Here is a 14,933-nt window from a genome sequence, read left to right as displayed (position 1 = left end):
ACACTTGTTGCATTGTCATGCGCACCTTGCTTGCATTGTTATGCGCACCTTATTTGCTTTGTCACACACCTTACTTGCATTGTTATGCACACTTTACCTGCGTTGTCACACACCTTGTTGCATTGTCATGCACACCTTACTTGCGTTGTCACGCACACTCGTTGCATTGTCATGCACACCTTATCTACATTGTCACACACCTTACTTGCATTGTCATGCACACCTTATCTGCGTTGTCACGCACCTTACTTGCATTGTTATGCACACTTTACCGACGTTGTCACGCACCTTGTTGCATTGTCATGCACACCTTACTTGCGTTGTCACACACACTCGTTGCATTGTCATGCACACCTTATCTGTGTTGTCACACACCTTACTTGCATTGTCATGAACACCTTATCTGCGTTGTCACGCACCTTACTTGCATTGTTGTACACACTTTACCTGTGTTGTCACGCACCTTGTTGCATTGTCACACACACCTTACTTGCATTATCACGCACACTCGTTGCATTGTCATGCACACCTTATCTGCGTTGTCGCGCACCTTACTTGCATTGTCATGCACGCCTTATCTGCGTTGCCATGCACCGTACTTGCATTGTTATGCACATTTTACCTGCATTGTCACGCACGTTACTTGCATTCTTATGCACACTTTACTTGCGTTGTCATGCACGTTCTACTTGCATTGTTATGCACTTCTTCAGTTGCATTGTTATGCACTGTTCCCCTGCATTGTTATGCACTATTTCGCTTGCCTTGTTATGCGCGTCTCCCATGCATTGTTATGCACCTTTCCATCGGCATCATATGTGCACGCTCTTATCATGTATTGAAGTTGTATCTTGATATAGTGCTGATCATGTGTTCCTATTATATTATACCTATCAAAATCTCTCTTTTGTGCAAGCACGATATTGTATGTACGGTTCATTTGAAGCTGGCACAACCAGGCGATATGGTGTATGCGTTTCAGTCAGAGGAACTCCCAGTGAGATCATTCCTGTTCCCTCAAACTCTCTTGTTTACCTTTCTCCTCTCGCATTTGACATACGTTTGGACTTACCCTTCTCTTCTCGCATTTGACACGCGTTTGGATGCCTTTCTCCTTTTGCGTTTGATACGCTAGGAGGTTTTTCGTTTGAGACTCTGAGTATTCTCGGTAGTCGCTTTTAGCCTTCTCCGCGTGAGACGCAGTAAGAATTGTATAATTTTCTTACATCCTTCTGTTGGAATGTGTGAGACTGTTATTTCTTATTCGCTTGCTTAAAATGTTGTATTTGTTTTGCATGAATGCTTCATTACAGCCCTCTTTGCATAATCATAAGTTATGTTCTGCATTGTGCATGTCATTTGCATCTTGCCCCTGCCTGTGGGCGCATCTTATTGTTGTCTTGTATGTTTGTCTAAGTCTTCGGCCTTGTCAAAAATGGGTCGTCTCTAGGCTTTGACATTCACTCCCGTCATCTTATGACTTTCGAGTTCTGTCAAAGAGGGGCAACTGTAGACACCCCATTTTTGACCGTCCTCAAGACTTGGACGTCATCGTTTGAACACTCGATGATCATCCATGCTCGTGTTCGTTTTGAGTTCCTGAAGGTCTCGGCTGCGCGCCTTGCCTTAGAACCTCTCAACTTGTCTGTTTTGTGCTTGGTTGTGGACCAAGAGCTTCTGGTTTTGTTTCTGAGGGAAGGGGGAGGCTTGTTGGCCAGCCCCACAACCCATCGGCCAGGCCTCATGCCTATCGGCCTTTCCTTCTCTCCATCGGCCATCAGTGGTGGCCGGTCGGCACCATTTTTGGCCGGTCGGCCATGTTTGTTGGCCAAGGTCTTTTTATGTGCTTTTGCAGATATTTTTGTGCCAGCTGTGACAACTGGTGAGCATAGATTTCATCCTCCATACACGTGTATGGAGGGATTAAACCAAGCCCTTAGCTTGTCCAACAAGCTTAGGACTTGAATTTCTATAAGAGGAGAGGTCCCTCTCCCTTTCCAGAGGTTCTGAAAATTGGAGATACAAAACATATATCTCTCTCTATATTTCCCTCTCTCTCTCTCTCTATATATATATATTGCTTAAAAGTGTGTTTTGTCTTCACTTTTGCACTACAACACCTAGTAAAGCACCATTGCGTTGTTGCTGAGGTACTAAAGGACCTTGTTTGGACTCTCAAAGTTTATTTTCTTTGGCTAAGAAGTGCTGGTTTGCTGTGGTTCTTCAAGGGTGAGTTGTTACCCCCTTTAAGCTTTGTTTTGCTTAAGTGTTTGGCCCCTTTGGCATACTATTTTAGGCCTTGCTTTCAACTAAAGAAAGTCTTGTTTTGAAGTACTTAAAGTATTTTTTTAAGACACCTTTGGCGTTGGGGGTGGTCTATCCCCTTTTTGTGCCTTGTTTGGCCTTGTTTTGTGCCATCCTTTTAGGCCTTCCAGATCATCTCCTCTTGGCCTTTTAGCCACTAAAATCTAGTGGATTTTCAGTGGTAGAAAGTGTGTTTTGAGGTCTTAAATAAGAGGGGGTCGTCCCCCCTCCTCTTCTCTTGTATGCTTGTGTTGATGGCTCATCAAAGTAGCATGTTTTTCTACCTCTTTGAGGCTCCATCTTAACATGTTTTTGGCATTATTCCAGCATGTTATAGCTCTGTCAAGGGTTGGTTTGATAGCCTCTTACATGCTCCTTACACTTGTAGTGCATTTTGATTCACTAGCCTAACATGCATCATGCTTTTGACCATCATTCTAGCATGTTTTTGGCTCAACTCCAGCAAGCTTTTACTCATGTTTTAGCATGCTTAAGCTCTGTTTTATATTGTTTTGGTCATGCACGCCTTGCTTTGTATAGCCGTAGTGCAACCTTGCTCACTAGCTTTGAGATTCCAAGTCACTAGCATGCATTGCTTGAGCAATTTGCATGATTTAGCATCATTTGGTATGTGATTTCAGTATGTGTAGTATGGCCATACTCTCTCATGCTTCACTATTTCAATGCTTTTGGTGAGTCATGCTTTATGCCTTAAATATGAGCCCTTATGTATGCCATCTTGCCTAGGCTTTTGGGCTACCATTTCAGTGTATTTTTGGTCTTATTTTACCATGATACAACTCTGTTTTTGGTTGGTTAGAGCATCCCTCATTTACTTCTTACACTTGTAGTGTATGTCCTCTTTACTAGCCTTGCATGCCTAATGAGTGAGCTTGTTATTCTAGCATGTGTTAGCTCAAGTCCATGCATGTTTTGGTCTTGTTTTGACCTGCCTTGGGATTGTTTTGAGTCATCTTAACTCTTTGGGGCTTAATTGATATGGCTATGGTGCAAATCCCTTTTGCTAGCCTTAAGCTTCGAGCCTCCTAGCATGCTATGCTTGGGTTGTGTGCATGATTTGTCATCATTCCTTACATGATTTCAGAGCATATTTCAGTGTCACACTCTCATATTTTCCACGCCTTCAATGTGTTTGAGAGTTGTGTCTTCATGTCTCGTTTGTGAACCAATGTGTATGCACGCTTGTATTTGCTTTTGGAGTTCATTTTCAGCATGTTTTAGCCATTGTCTTGGCATGCATGAGGCTTGTTTGAGGTTCGTTTGGTCCATTGAGTATTGCATTTCATAGCCCTTGCCATTGCATTGTTGTTTGCATGTTATTGCATTGCATCATGTTTGCATGTTGTCACATTCGTATGTTGTTAGCATGTTGTTGCATGCTCATGTTATTTGCATGTTGCATGTAGCATTATGTTTGTATGTTTGATTGCATTGCATTGTGTTTGGATCGGATGTTGATCCAAATGCAAGGAACGAGGGACGTTTCGTACTCAAAGTGATGAAACGTGCCTCATTCCTTAGGTCATCGACACCTTTGATCATGTATGATAAGGTGGGTGTTCATCGAGTCTTATGTTGTTTTTGTGTGCATTCATTGACATTGATTTGTGCCACTCGGCCTCTTTGGCCATCATGCATTGAGATGCGTGATTGGTGGCTCCAGAGCCGAGCACTACATTCCTTTGAGCTTAAGACATGATAAGGAGTGTGGTTGCACACACATTTTCTTGCAAATACACTGCCATGCCTCTGTTTGTGCTCTGTTGTAGCAAAAATGAGGAATTTGCAAGAAGCAGTGGCCGACCGGCCATCAGAGTTGCCGATCGACCACTTAGTCTGCCGATCGGCTATCAAAATTGGTCCATAGCCATAAACTCTGGCCGATGGCCATTCCTCTTGGCCGACCACCCCTCAGCATGTCCATGAGGTGGATCAGAAGCATCTTGGAAGTTGGCACAATTTTCAGAAGTCTAGAACAGTGCAAACAAAGGCATCACGAGTCACGGTAGTGGATTTCCGAGCGAAGCCGACTGAGCATGCATACACCCCTCCCCGCGAGGCCATTTTTACCGCTTTACTAGCTAGTTGTAGTTAATTACTTTTTTTGTAATTAATTAGTTTAATCTGTGTTGTAATATTCTAATTAGGTTAGTATAACTAGTTTCAATTCGGTTTGTAATTAATTAGCTTAGTGTAGCTAGTTAGTTAATTCATTCGGACCCTCCGTCGCGAGGGCAAATTTTGTATTAAGTGTGCGTGTATGTGATGCATGTCTTCCAACCCCCATTTCTTTCTCCCTTTTATTTACCCGCTTTCAATGGTTAGATTAGAGCATATTTCAATTAGCATCCTTATGCTTGCATGCGTGCATCATTGATTTGTCTTGCATGCACCGGGCTCGGCACATCATATAAACTGCATTGTATTTCAACTCCAATTTGAATGCATGTACCAATTGTTGCATTTCATATGCCATCTTAGGTAGCCGAGCCTATCTCATTGCATTTTGCATGTGTTGCATTAGGTATTGATAACATAGCTAGGATCATGCATTGATTACTAACTAGCTTTTGTTTTGGCTCAGAGTACTAGGTAAGCTTTTATACTTTTGCATACTGCATGAGATGTGTATCTTGCCATGTTAGCATGCATGCCATGAGGCTATTTGCTTAACTGATATAACTGCATGAATGCCTGTGGATGAAGGTTGTATTGCTTAAATTGGAACAATTCATCGAAATGTGAGTTTTAAGCCCACTTGAAGTGGAAAATCATCATGTTTTAAGCCCACTTGAGGGTGACAAATCCGCGTTTTAGCCTACTTGCGAGTAGCAACTTCAAACCATTTTTGAAAAACAAACATGAGATGTTTTGTTCCAACTTGAGTGATTTAGTCTATATTTGTATGTTGTGCGCATCACGTAGTAAGATCAGCTAATTAACAGGAATAAGAACGCATGTGTTTTCAAAAATAATATATCATGTTAGTAAATGCCGATCCTTTGATCGGGTGAGCGGGGGTGCTCATTTCATGACATTCCCCCCTCGTACCCAAGTTCCTGAGCCGAGGCAACTTTGGTAATGACGAACACGTGGCCTTAGGCACGAGTCAGAGTTTCCTAAATTTCTCCAAAACAAAATATTTAGGTGGCGACTCTGAAATCTGGCAAAGCAGTCCATGTTTGGCACTTTTTGATTAAAATCGATTTTCCAAAACGATTTGCTGGATTTGGACTCTTTGCTGATTTATCAGTCTTACATTGCACTTTGTGAGATTAGATTCAGAACCGTGACATGAGTCCGAACTGTAGTAGCTAAGAACTACGATTCACGCCCTCGCGCATGGAGGAAGTTCGAGCGGTCTACAATAGGGCTCGCTCGCTCGAGCGCAAGAAAGCTCGCTCGAGCGAAGAATGCCATCCTTCAGGTCTAAAAGAGATGCAGACGCATGCTCGAGCGTAATATTGCTCGCTCGAGCGAAGAGACACATGACACAAGGCTCGCTCGAGCGCAAGAAAGCTCGCTCGAGTGAAAACTGCATTTGCAAAAGAAACCTGAAGACCCACAATACTCGCTCGAGTGCACAAACCCTTGCTCAAGCGAAGAAGCAAACACCTAAGGCTTGCTTGAGCGCAAAAAGCTTTGCTCGAGCGAAGAAGCCAAATCCTGGGCAGCAACCATATGTTTCAACTCACAACCAACTTGTTCCAAACTTACCCAAGACATCCCACAACTCAAATACAAGGAATCAAAGGATGGAAACAAGATATAGATAACAACAACCAACCATGGAACCTAAGTTCGGAATACAATAAATGAAGGGGAAAAATCGAGATCGCTATAACCTCCCCCTTTAAAGAATTTCGTCCCCGAAATTTTATACAAGTTTCAAAATTGTGATTTCTCAATTCTCAACATGATTATAATTCAATACCCACCATCTTGACCCATTACCGGTCATTCCATCTCTTCTCAAGAGAACAATATACAACATAACTCAACATGCATTATAAACATGCATTCATTTGAAATGTAACTAACTTCAACACATACTATATCATGTTCCAAAACATATTCAATGTTTATAACAAGTTTATATTTCCAAAACTTAAATAACATATGCAATGTTTAAATTCAACTTGTGTTTCCGAAGCATACTCAACATTCTCAATACTTTCATAATCTCAAAACATATACAATGTTCTCTTAGTCCTTACACGAAACTAAAATTTCACTACACATTCAAACATCCATAAACAAGCCCGGATATTTTTCTCGGGCCTTCAACTCACGCTCCCAAGTAGCTTCCTCAACTCCATGATGTTCCCATAATACTTTGACTAAGGGAATTGTCTTGCCTCGCAAAACCTGGTGCCGCTTATCCAAGACCCTCACCGGTCTCTCCTCATACGAGGCATCCTCATTTATCTCTAAGTCGGTCCAATCCAATACATGTGATGGATCCAGCTCATATTTCCAAAGCATACTAACATGACACACGTCATGCACTCTAGACAGTTGTGGCGGTAATGCTAAACGGTAGGCAACCTCTCCAATCCCCTCAAGGATCTCAAAAGGGCCAATAAACTATGGGGACAACTTCCCACTCTTCCCAAACCTCATCAAACCCTGCCTATGTGATATTTTCAGAAAGATGTGATCACCCATCTCGAATGACAAAGGTCTCTTCCTACGGTCGACATAACTCTTTTGGTGACTCTGGGCTGTAACTAACCTCTTACGGATAAGTACCACTTTCTCCGTCATCTCCCGAACCAACTCCAGGCCTACAAAGGTACATCAACCACCTCGGACCAACACATTGGAGATCTGCACGGTCGGCCATACAAGGCCTCAAATGGTGCCATGCCAATACTCGATTGGAAACTGTTGTTGTAGGCAAACTCCACTAAGGGTAGGTGTCTATCCCACGACCCCTTAAAGTCAAGGACACAGCCTCGAAGCATATCCTCAAGGATTTGAATAGTGCGCTTGGACTGCCCGTCAGTCTGAGGATGGTAAGCCGTGCTAAAAGTTAATCTAGTGCCCAAGGCACTCTGCATACTCTGCCACAACCTAACAGTAAAACGCGGATCCCTATCTTAGACAATCGACACTGGGACCCCGTGCAACCTCACTATGTCCCGAATATACAAGTCGGCAGGATAATCTACCGAATCTCTCACGTGTATAGGAATAAAGTGTGCTGACTTAGTCAACCGGTCAACTACCACCCAAATGGCATCGCTACCCCGTTGAGTCCTCAGAAGACCCACGAAAAAATCCATCGTGACGTGCTCCCATTTCCACTCCGTTATAGGCAAGGATTGCAACAAACCCGCTAGCGTCTAATGTTCGGCCTTCACTTGCTGACAAGGTACTTTGACACAAACACCGCCATATCTTTCTTCATACAACTCCACCAAAACTGGTGACTCAAATCATGATACATCTTTGTGCCTCTCGGATGCACCACAAGGCGTGAATGGTGAAACTCTCAGAGTACCTCCTCTCGGCAAGACTTCGGCACAAACAAACGGTCTCGGTAGCTTACACTCAAGTCAGGATACACAGTCAAACCCTTCTCTACCTTTCCACTGGAGATCGTTTCCCGGAGGGATTCTGCCTCAAGGTCATCCTTTTATGCCTCTAACATTTGGTTCACAAGTGTAGGTTGTGAAACCACAGAAAACAGGGCTGCAGACTCAACAGACTCGCCCAGATACAAGTCAAACTCCCCAAGTGCACCCAATATCTCTCACTCTCGAATAGCAATACAAGCTACATCACTAATAGACTTCCTGCTTAGGGCATCGGCCACAACATTAGCCTTTCTTGGATGATAATGCAACTCGAAGTCATAATCTTCTATCAACTCCATCCACCGTCTCTGCCTCAAATTCAAGTCTTTCTGTGTAAACAGATACTTCAGACTCTTATGATCCGAGAACACCTTGAATCTCTCACCATACAGATAGTGCCTCCAAATCTTCAAGGCAAAAATCATAGCTGCTAACTCTAAGTCATGAGTAGGGTAATTCCTCTCGTGTGTTTTCAATTGCTGTGAGCCATAGGCTACTACTTTCCCCTCTTGCATTAATACACAACCCAAACCCTCTCGTGAGGCATCACAATACACTACATAACCCAAACCCCTTTCTGGAATAATCAAAACTGGAACGGTGGTAAGTCTAACTTTAAGCTCTTGGAACGACTTTTCACAAGTCTCACTCCACACAAATTTGACCCATTTTCGCGTCAATCTAGTCAAAGGTGAAGCTAGCTTGGAGAAATCCTTCACAAACGGACGGTAATACTCGGCTAATCCCAGAAAACTATGGATCTCAAAAGCACTCTTAGGCTGTGCCCAGTCTTGCACTGCCTCTATCTTTGATGAATCTACAGTCAACCCTTCCCCAGATACCACGTGGCCTAAGAATTTAACCTTTCTTAACCAGAACTCACACTTCCCAAACTTAGCATATAGCTTATGGGCTCTAAGCAACTCAAGCACTACCCGCAAGTGTTCCTCGTGCTCCTCCTCCGAAGGTGAATAAATAAGAATGTCGTCCACAAAAATGACCACAAAGCGATCTAAGAACTCCGGGAAGATCTGGTTCATCAAGTCCATAAACACAGCCGGTGCATTGGTGAGCCCAAAAGGCATCACCAGAAACTCATAATGACCATACCGCGTACGGAATGTCGTCTTCGGGATATCCTCATCCTTGACCCTCAACTGATGGTAACCCGATCTCAAGTTTATCTTAAAGAAACAACGGGATCCTTTCAACTGATCAAACAGATCATCTATACGAGGCATAGGGTATTTATTCTTAACCGTAGCCCGGTTCAGTTTTCGGTAATCAATGCAAAGTCTCAAAGCCTCATCTCTCTTTTTAGCAAAGAGGGCCGATGCTCCCAAAGGCGAAGTACTAGGGCGAATAAAACCTTTATCTAGCAACTCCTGGAGTTGAATCTTCAACTCACTCAACTTGGCTAGGGCAAAACGATACGGTGCCATGGAAATCGGTGCCGTGCCAGGCACTAAGTCAATAGGGAACTCGATCTCTCGATGGGGTGGTAAACTAACGAGATCCTCGGGAAAAAGGTCCAAGTACTAGCAAACACTCTTGGCAATTCAGTCCGGGTCTCATCACACTTGCTACTCATAAAGCTAAAGAGAAGACAACTAAGCTCAATTCGCCCTCGCGGATCATACACCGATGGTAAGACTCTGCCAACCCTATCTCCCAATAAATGAAAACAATCTTCGTTCAAGGTACATACAGTAACCCTCTGATGCCAACAATCTATAACAGCCTGGTATGACGATAACCAGTCCATACCCAAAATCACATCAAACCCAGACATATCCATCAGCATAAAAGAAAAGGGAAGTCGATGATCAGTAACCTCTATATCGCAGCCCCGACACTCCTGTTTCAGAACCATCTTGCCCCCAATGGGTGATACTACACAAATAAGAGATGCTAACTGCGCCAACTCCAAGCCCAAAACAGATGCAAATACAGAAGATATAAAAGAGTGGGATGCACTCGTATCAAATAACACAATAGCAACCGAGTTGCAAAACAAACAGGTACCTCTCACTACTGATGGAGCAGGTACAAGATCTGGCGCCATAACAGCATACACGTGCCCCATAGGCCTCTGATCCACCTGCTCACCTCTTGGAGCATAAGACTGCTACACAAAGTGAGCCGAAGAGGCTCCCTGATTGGCCTTCAAGGCCTGAACTGACTGTGCTGATTGGTGACCTTGTGTCTGCCTCGAACCAGAAGCATCAGGTGTGTCACCCAACTGTGGGCAAAATCTCTTCAGGTGCCCCGCCTACCCACACTGATAACAAGTGAGCGGCTGGCCTCTGCCCTGACTCTGGCCCTGAGAACGGACCAAAGATGATGCTGCACGCTGCCCTCCTCCTCTCTGCGGGCAAGCTGGAGTCTTGTGGCCCAACTGACCACATTTGTAACAGGTGATGTCTCTTTGACCGCCTCTCTCAGAACCCAAACTCGGTACTAGAAAGGTAGATCTAGAATGCTCTCTCTGGGACTGCTGAGGGTTAGAACCCCTCTGCCTCTTACCGTTCCCCTGGCCATCCTGACTCCTCCTAGAGCCCCTCATCCTCTCATCCTCTAGATGCATAATGGTCTCAAGATGGGCTGCAGCCTCCACAAGGTAACCATAATCCCTAATCATGGACCCAGCAACTCGAAACATGAGTCCGGTCCTCAACTTCTTCTCAAACTCCAAACACCTACGCTCCTCGGTCGCCACCAACTCTGGTGCAAACCTAGATAGGTTGGAAAAAGTGGCCTCAAACTTTGCCACTGGTGTATTCAATTGCTTGAGCTGTGAAAACTGATCCCTTAACTTTTCACTCACCGTAGCCGGCAGATACTTGTCCGGGAAAGCTCCAACGAAGGCCTCCCAAGTTCCTCCTATGCACCCTCGTACATATTTCCATCACTAACCTGCGTCTCCCTTCAGTTGGAAGGACGTCAAGGTCACCCGCAAACCTCCGTCTTCGATGCCAAGCATCGCAAACGTCTTTGTTATCTATTCAAGCCATTCATCAGCCTTCAGTGGCTCCTTAAGGTCACCTAAAAGTCATCCAGATTTGACCGGAAGAACTCCCTCTTCAGAGAAGACGGCCCTGCCTCAGCTACTTGGGCTTGGACTTGATTCTCAGCTCGGAGAATGTCCATAGACTCCCTCAATGTTCCGGCCATTTCACGGGCTAAAACACCAATCAACCTCCATGACTATGTCGATTTCGTGTAATTATAATATATATTTTTTTTGTTATTTAAGGTGTTAAAATTCATTTAATTTGATTATCTTTCATTTATTTCTTAGCACACTCTGATGAGAGATTGGCGGTGAAGTGGAAGTTGTGGTAGAAGCAAAGCTGAAGCAACGAGCTAAGGTACTGGCTTAAATAATACAGTTTACCACATTTACAGTATAATTAAGTTGTCTGCACTTGTCTGCATATTTAATTATGCGAACTTCTACAGCAGTGTTTGTTAGTTTATTTTTCTATCTCGAAACTCTATTAGACTTTTTGTGAACCTTGTTCACTCTTTGGCAGGTTCATCACACTGCTACTCATTTGCTACAAGCTGCACTTAAAAAAGTAATAGGCTAGGACACATCACAAGCTGGTTCATTGGTGGCTTTTGATCGTCTTAGATTTGATTTCAACTTCCACCGGCCACTTTTGGATAATGAGATCATGGAGATTGAAGGACTGATCAATAGCTAGATTGAGGACTCTACACTTCTGCAAACTAAAGTGATGCCTCTAACTGATGCTAAAAAAGCTGGGGCTATTGCAATGTTCAGAGAAAAATATGGAGAACAGATTCAAGTTTCTATAAAATCTTTTCTTTTATACTTCTGAGTTCTGACAGAAAATGGTGTTAAAATATATGCTCATTTCACAACACATAAATGCTGTAACTTATGGAACATACTTTTACATAAGATTTGATTTTTCCTTCAAATACTGTGATTATTTTAGGTACGTGTTGTAGAGGTTCCAGGTGCATCCACGGAACTATGTGGTGGCCCTCATGTCAGCAGTACTTCTGAAATACGTGGCTTGAAAATAATCTCAGAACAGGGGATTGCATTTGGAATCAGACGTATAGAAGCCGTTGCTGGTGATGCTTTTATCGAATGCTAGAGATAACTACATGAAACCGCTCTGCTCCGCTCTCAAAGTATGTTTTCTTCTGTAATCTTTTTGCTAAATAAAGAACACCTGATTGTTTCCAATGTTTTCATTATTAAAATTCATTCTGCAAAGGTGAAAGCTGAAGATGTACCAGCCAGGGTAGAAACACTATAAGGCTCAGAATTTCATTTCAGTACATTATTTTAGTTAGCTTGGAAATAGAAACATGAGAAAAGCATAAACAAATGTTTGTAAACAAAAACCAAAACCTACCTTAATGGATAATTGAGCATGGCTACACTAAACAAGGTTTACGAATTGCGCGCACGCATGCACACACACACATATGTACAGATAAAAGAAGAAGAATAAACTGACAACAAGAGGGTGATGTGCACAGTCTTATGCGTAATTGTTCACGATCTGAAACTAAAGCAGATGACAGAGGTTGAAATACTGTGATTATTTGGGTCTCAGGACATTTGCTGTTTTTATTGATTACAGTTTTTCTTCATTATCTAACGTGTGGCATTAAAGACATTTCTTGAGTTCCAATCTTGTAGCATATAACACTTCATATGCTCATTTGTACTTGTTCCTGTTTCAGTGACTCATGCAGCCACACAGCTCTTGATTAAGGAATAGTGGTTCTGATTGAGAATGGGAATGGTGGTGTGCTAAAAATGGGAATCTTATTTTTTGGGGCTATTTTGCGATCCCATGGATTCTGTGATACAACATTTGGTCTTTGAAAATGTAGTTTTGCCTGGAAACGATATGGGTTAAATTAAATCACAAGATGCAACTCCCTGTGGATAAGGCTTCATCAACCATCTCTTGTTTCTTTCCTTGGTTACTTTTCATAACTTTTTCTGCATATTTTGCAACCCGGGTTTCTTTTTCTTCTATTTATTTATTTTTACATATATACTTAATGTTTGTAGTGATTATAACATAGAATTCAAACACTATTCTAAATTTGTGTGTGCTCTATATTTGTATTCAGGTCATCTGCTCATTGTGTCACACGGAACAAGATGTAAGTCTCCTCGCTGAAAAGCTTACATAATAATAAAAGTAAAAGCACTAGAATTATTATTTTTTTCTAGTAACAAGGTAGAAAGCGAGCAATGCTTTTCCCATATGGGCTACATTTATCAAAAGGCCAAGAAAATTGTGGGAATGAAGTAAAATTCATGCAATGGGTTTTAAGCTTTCTACCTTCTCGTTTCAGGTTCAACAAAACTGCATCCAGTGTGGGGTTTGCATGGGGAAGTGTTATTACTCAAAATGCAAATTTTTTGACGATGATGTAAGCCTCTTTGTTAGAATTTGTTCAAAAAAAAATTCAAGCCTAGGTATTATATACTTGCTTAAACAACGCGATTTCTATCTCTACGTTTCAAAGAATCAATACCATTGTGATAAATGTGGAATCTGCAGGTTAAAATCTTTATCATGTTATTCCATTTTCTTTTCATTTCTGTTACAGTTCATATTTTTTCTGCACCCCCTTCTTTCTTCTGGTTTCTTTCTTTTCGAACTTCCCTTGTAATGCATTTTAGTTAGTTTTATTTTCCTTCATAGTGAATTCAATTTTTTTTATATATGTATATTTTTTTTTTTAATTTGGCTACACCATCTTAAAGTACTTTAAATAGTTACTTTCTTAATGAATTCCATTTTATCTAATTAATTTTTGTTATGTTTTCAAATCTCAGAACTTGAGGCAAAGAGAACTTTTTCCATTGTAATAAATGTGGTAAGCACCTATATGAATAGCATTTGAGTACCCTTTTCTTTTCTATTGTTCATGGTTGTTTTATCATTCTTTCTGTTGGGAAAAATAAAAAAAAAACTACAAAAAAGTTGTTCATGAAGTGATGGCTTTGGGAAATTTGTTCTTTCTACATCAGGTTGTTGCTATTCAAGGTTGATGAAGGATTCGCATATCTGCATAGAAAAAGCAATGCACCATAATTGCCCTGCTTGTTTTGAGGTAAACTTAAAAACAACTTAAAAGGTAAGAATAGATCTGCAAACTGTTTGTTCATGCAAAGTTGATCCATTTCTTTATGCAATATCTTTTTGAGACAACAGAAGACATCACAGTCTTGCCGTGTGGGCACACTATACACATGCAATGCGTGAAGGAGATGGAACAGCATTTACAGTAAGTAAATGAGAAAATAGAGCAACTATATTATTTTCCTTATTTAAATAAACTCATATTTCTTTGTGAATACCTTTCATATTAACTCAAGTTTGCAGGTATTCATGCCCCGTTTGTTCAAAATCATATTGCGACGTGTCTCAAGTGTGGCAAAGGCTTGATCATGAGGTATACCAATGATATCATGCTATACTTACCTTAATTGTATTTATTTGCAACATGGGTTTGTATCCCGACTGACCTGTTCAACAAAAAAAATTCAGGTTGCTTCGACACCCATGCCTCAATTGTACAAAAATAAGATGGTAAAGATGTCATATTATAGCTAATCTGCAACTCTGCGTATCTCTGACTTTGTCATTCCACGTATTAACAATTTGGTGTTGTGATTGATTAGGTTTGGATCCTCTGCAATACTGTGGAGAGACATCTGAGGTAAATTTTCACATTGTGGCACATTCAAGACATGAGGGAAGGGCAGGCATGTTGTTCATTGATTATTATTTACTAATTCAATTGTAGTTTTCATTTGTTTGCAAGTATTCAGAGGCCAGTTTCATTTGAGACATGAAGGAAGGGCAAGCATGTTATTCGTTGATTATTTACTGATTCTTAGTTTCACTTGCTGATCTATCTATTTTGTCTCTTGATTTCAATCTAATATCAAAAAAGTCATTAAAAATTGGACTAAATTGATACAATGTCAAAATTTCAAAAATAAAATTGATA

General features: G+C 41.6%; 1 pseudogene; it reads left to right on the top strand.

Moving 5' to 3' along the window:
• The first annotated feature begins 11,650 nt into the window (after positions 1-11,650).
• On the top strand, positions 11,651-14,656 carry LOC145799320 (E3 ubiquitin-protein ligase RZFP34-like; annotated as a pseudogene).
• Positions 14,657-14,933: the final 277 nt, after the last annotated feature.

This window comes from Camellia sinensis, chromosome 9 (genome assembly GCF_055761805.1).
Source record: "Camellia sinensis isolate YWXY chromosome 9, ASM5576180v1, whole genome shotgun sequence".
NCBI lineage: Eukaryota > Viridiplantae > Streptophyta > Magnoliopsida > Ericales > Theaceae > Camellia > Camellia sinensis.
Note: the sequence above shows the minus strand (reverse complement) of the source record. Positions and strands in the feature narration are given on the sequence as shown.